Here is a 5,752-nt window from a genome sequence, read left to right as displayed (position 1 = left end):
TACTCCACAGTTGTTTGATGCACTCGATGTGGTCCCTTAGAGCTTGGCTGCATGTAGACCCAAGCCCCAACCCTGAATCTTGTTGGAGCCCAAACTCCATTCTCATCTCGTGTTATGCAGCACAAGCTCTTCCACCTTCTCCCTAGGTCTTCTCACATTACTAGAAGAGGCCATGGTGATAAGAAAAGAGACGAAGGTAAAAGAAAAGCTTGTTTTAACAGAAGAGTGGAGGAGGAAGCTTGAGACTAAGGGAGCTTGACAAGGAGGGAGAGCTTGAGAGGTATGGAGTTTTTGTAGCAATGGAGAGCTTAGAAGAGAAAGAAAGAGGTTCAAAATGAGCTTTCCAAACCTAGAGTATGTTGGGGGGAAGTTTGAGAGGGAAAACACACTTTTGGGAAAAAAATTAAATTTTTTATTTTTTAGGGTTTTTCATCTACGCGATTCTAGGTGGGGGGACCTCTAAGTTTGGGCCCAAGAGAGGTGGGGGGACAAGAGTAGTAATTAGGCCCCATAGCAAACCAAAGCCTAGGCCCCCTAGGGTCAAAGAAGTAAAAAATTAGCACCTAGCCCTCTTCCTATTGGTCCATTCCTAATCAAAAGTTAATCCAAGAGGCCCTCTTTAGGTCCAAAAAATTCCTAATGTGTTGGTAGCCAATATGCTCGAGCGATTCCTACATGCCTTAGGATTGGACGGAGGGCCTAATTTGAGAATAACAATGATCTTGTGAGGATCTAGAGAGAAAGACCATTGATTGAAATAATGTGACCCAACAAGACACCATGACTGTATGACTGTTAACCAATGGGGTTCTAGGACAATCCCAGGTGTAGTAGTCTCAGCTCTCCAGGCAATGGAGGAATGGGGGCGAGTCCTCTGGTACAGTGCATTGAGCTTGCATGTGACCGCTCCTCCCACAATGGTAGCATATAAGAGGCCGGGTGGGGTTTTTGGGAGGACGATGATTGGCAAACCTTTGGTTAGGTCAGGCCCCATACGTGTTGCTGGCGGGGCCAGAGGTACTAGAGGAGCTGCCTCATAGACTACCAAGGGGTGGATTTTGATAAACTTGAGGTGCTTGTGGGACTAGCGCGGGTGGGAGGTACGATTGATAGGTTGGGAGAGTGCCTACTTGATATGGGATTTACATAGGCAGGGAGTCAAGTATGTTAGGGTTGCTCTAGGTTGAGCAGTGCTGGTGTATGCTACCGTGGCTACTTGAGCTCCCTGTTCAGATGATGTGGCCTGGGGCGGTGAAGGGGCTTGTACAAAAGTAGCCATGGGGGGCAGCTAAGTAGGACGGACTAGTGGTGACAGGGTTAATATACGCTTGGGAGTGGGGACTTGGGACTGGGGGTAGCTACTCCAGCTGATTGAGGATTCAAGAAGGGTGTTGGGTCTGGTTTGTGGCTAGGGGCTTGGGCAAAAGTTGAAGCACTACTGGTTGGGGTCACCTTGTAGTCTTTGGGGAAGGGATACTTGGTGGGACAATCATTTGGAAGATGGCCTTGCAAGCTACATACCGGGCACCATGGACTCGCCTTGGGATCTTTGACCTTGAGCTACTCAATCTCCTTCCGGAGCGCTACCACCACCGCATCCTCTTGTTGTGACCTTTTGAAATCTTCAAGATCCTTCTTGAGCTTTGCTAGCTCGTCCATAGAAGCGGATATAGAAGCTACCGTTGGGGCTAGAGGAACAATTAGAGGAGCCAAAGACATGCCAGGGATACTTGGAGACCAAGAGGTACTGCGCTCCACCATGAGGCGAGCATTCTCCAGTTGTGTAGCTCTATCTTGGAAGTCTTGCAAGGTGCCTTGGGGTGGAAAGGTCTCTCTCATCTTCATCGCCATTTGAGTAGGGAGTAGGGAGTGCTCGAAGCACCCACTATTGTAGCATGTTGTTTCTAGGATCTTGGGGTAGTCGAGCGACCAAAACTTTAGCTTTTGTGATAAGTTGGGCCACTAACTCCCCGCCCGGAGAGTTGGTTGAGCTCTTGAGTAATGAGGTCAAAGTAGTTCCTTGGCCAAAAGGTAGCCAAGAACTATAGCCTGATCCGAGAAGTGGTTGAGGGGAAATTGACTCTACCACACCGATCGACACTTTCTTCCAACGTTGTCGGGAAAAGGACCAAGTGTGCATCATCTTGGTTTAGACCTCTTGAGTCACACATAGTGAGGAACCGCCGCACATGGTCTTTCACATCTTCAGTGATGGTACCTTTGAAGGTTGGTAGTTTAACTTGCGCCACAGTTAGGGTGAGTAGCCAATGGCTCTGGCCCTGGAGATGCCATAGGGTTAGAAAAGGAAGATGCCGAGGGAAGAAAAGGGAACGAGGACGAACCCTACGACAACTAGTTTGAAGCGGAGAATGAAGGGGTGAATCACCTATAGTCTTTGGGAGCATACACAGCACTCCTCTCACCACGAAAAAAAATCGCCAAAAGAAAAAGAATTTTGTTTTGAGACTATCCTTGACCTCTAGGAGAGTCACACCATGATTGCCACATTTTGTCTTAGTTGAAGGTGACTCCGCCGGTCTTCGCTAGGGAGCTTGAGGACTACTGATAAAAACACTAGGGTTGGGGAAAAGGGAGCATAGATCCTCTCAGGGAAGTATACCCGCCAAGGATGAGTTGACCTCACTGGCTAGACATGCAAGACCTATGCTCTACATTGTGTACTATGCTCTCCGATGACCACCTAGCACCACAGTATCCCTACAGGCCTCTCACTCACACCACAGTATCCCTACAGGCCTCTCACTCACACCACACAGCACTGACCACTCACTCATCTCACTCACACAGAGAGATAGAAAAAACATCACTAGAGTGCAACACTGTATACCAAACTGTAGACAAGAATTATACAAGACAGACTATGCTTCAACACAGAATGTCATACACTAGAGAATGTGCTCTCCACCAAATGTGCTAGAGTGAATGTTATACAAAAGAGAGTCCCTCTGCTAGAATGTGCTACAAAGAATGTCCTACAAGAGCAAGTCCTTCCTCCACTCCCGAGAGAGTTCTCCCCCTAATCTCCTCCTTTGGTGTCCTCCTCCTCGAACTCCAAACCCTCATCATGTAGTGTAGAGGGAAGATCTTCTGTCGTGGGAAAAGGAAGATGGTGCTCAAGAGAATCTTGCCATCCCTCGGGAAAGGGAGAGAGGTGTTGCCTTCATGAGTACCATCGGAGTTGGCCATATACAAGAGAGAGTCCCTCTGCTAGAATGTGCTACAAGAGGGAGTCCTTCCTCCACTGCCGAGAGAGTTCTCCCCCTTATCTCCTCCTTTGGTGTCCTCCTCCTCGGGTTTCCTTCTCCTTGAAGTCCCAACCCTCGTCATGTAGTGTAGAGGGAAGATCTTCCGTCGGGAAAAGGAAGATGGTGCTCAAGAGGATCTCACCATCCCTCGGGAAAGGGAGAGAGGTGTTGCCTCCATGAGTACCATCAGAGTTGGCCATGCACATCGGAGCTGTCGAAGGGCACCGCGGTGATGGCGGTTGCGGGGGGATCAGAGGGCACCGACGACAGTGACGCGGTTGGAGCGCATTGGTGGTTGGAGGGCATTGACAGTCAGAGGACATCGGCCGTTCGGAGCGTCGGAGGTTATGGTGGGAAGCTCTTGGTGTAGTGTGGAGGACCTAGCTTCCCGTTCACATAATCCACCTTAATCTTATTTCTATCATCATGATCAATCCCATATTAGGATTGTCAACACACTCGCTCATGACCAGTGTCACACTCCACAAAAGTACAATTAGTTCTTTTATTCCTCCCTCTGCTTACTATTGATTAGTCGTGATATATTTCCTTGAGTGTAAGATCTGCTATCGATATACAATCTCTCTGATTCGTTATGAGTAATTCCTCTTCCAGCAACATTAGCACATATCCCATATGTCATACTCTTGATGTAGTTAGAAAGATGATGCCATGGATCCCATGAATAGATAGGTCCATAAAATTTCATAAGAGTGACCTCAGAGTGAAGTGGGACATGTAAATCCTTTGCAATAAAAACACCTTGACCCCCATCCGTGATCGTAGATGGCACGATCACATAGCACAAGCACTCGACAAGATAAAAACCTCTCCATTCGGCAAAGTGATGCATCCAACCAGCTGCCATAATGTCTTAGAAGCTGAGAACCTCTCCATCAACCAGAAGTTATGTACCTAACCAGCCGCCATAATGTTTGCAAATATATGTCTTTATGAGAGGGAGTAGGTGACTGGGTAAGGAATGATCACCAGATGTCTCGGATTGAGAACCAAGAGGTAATTGGTACACACATGCCTCCATCTATAAGTGAAGAAAAGCTTGACCGTGGTGCATGCCAGGAAGAATAGATCAATAAAGCCCATGAAAGCCATCGTCATTATCAGAAAGATGTACAACTAGGTTTAGCCACGATGATTGTACCTAGATGCATGTTGTACATCACTTTGTCTATCAAGATCATATAGACTTTGAATGAGTCGGTCTAGAATGCTTAGAAAAAGAAATATCACTTACCATAGGTTGATCTTGTCTCTCTGGTACCAGTGCATCATGACATCTTCCAAACTCTAGCTTGGGGATATGACATTGCCGTCGTGTCTGCTCTCTGCGGGTAAGTGCCTCGACAATTCACACACTAACATGGAACTCTGCTCTTATTATGCATGTGCCTTATCAGCTTCACGCTGTACGGATTTAGAGGACATCGCAAAAGATGTCGATGGAGACTGTTTGCCATTGGAACAAAATAAAAAAATATAGCAACTATTTGGTAAATTCAGTTATGAATAGGTTTGCAAGTTAAATAGGTAGTTGACCTAGACTACGTGGAAAGATTCCCTTTCCAAATATTGAAAATATATATCTTTTTTAAGTATTAGACAAAAATATACAATTTGATTCTCACAAAAGACTAAATTTTAAATTTTCTTAAATTTTAAATAACTTAAAGTAAATCCAAGCACTACCTTCAAAATATATTAATTTTTTTGTACTTGAATCATCTTTAAAATAGCCATGTTTATACAATGTTGTATTTTTTTATTATTACACAAATAGCGGCTTCTAAAGAAACAAAAGTTTGTAAGATTTAAACTACTTGAGTATACATGGCAAGCTAGAAAAAGAATTTATTAGTTTATTTGAAAAAAAACTTCAAGCGATATAATCAGCAAATTTTTTAAGGTAATGAAATTATAAAGCTGGTGTGATGTTACATTCTTTTAATTGTGACAAGAAATTTGTTACCCAGTGGGGGTATTTATAATCCAGTGGGGGATAGTGACAAGAAATTTGCGCGCAGTAGCTTCAGTTCAAAATGGCTGCACGGTAAATTTTTCAAAGTTAGGCTTTGCACACTGTCCTGCCAAATGAGGACACACTTATTCACTTTCTGAGGACCTTTGTCATTAACTATTTCATCACTTTGATTGACACAGCAGAAACAAGATGGAATTTTAACCAGGAGAGAAGAGCAGCTTCTTTGGGACAGGTAAAGAAAACAAAGGCAAAGGAGCCTTCATCAGCCGACAAGATGAAATTTAAACCGGGAGAGAAGAGTGTCAAGTTTGATGCCACTTTTGGAGGAGATGACTACTTCAAAAAGTCAAAGCTTTCTATGGTTTGTATGCATTTGAAGGATGCGGCCTTGAATTGGTGGCTTAAAGTGGTACAAGAAGGGACTGAGTTGAAGACATCGACCGACTTCAAGACTATGTTCAACAAGAAGTTCCTACCCACAAACTTT

The sequence above is a fragment of the Cibotium barometz genome, chromosome 11 (genome assembly GCF_041138505.1).
Source record: "Cibotium barometz isolate CiBa-2024 chromosome 11, ASM4113850v1, whole genome shotgun sequence".
Taxonomy (NCBI): Eukaryota; Viridiplantae; Streptophyta; class Polypodiopsida; order Cyatheales; family Cibotiaceae; genus Cibotium; species Cibotium barometz.
This window is presented reverse-complemented; position numbering follows the sequence as displayed.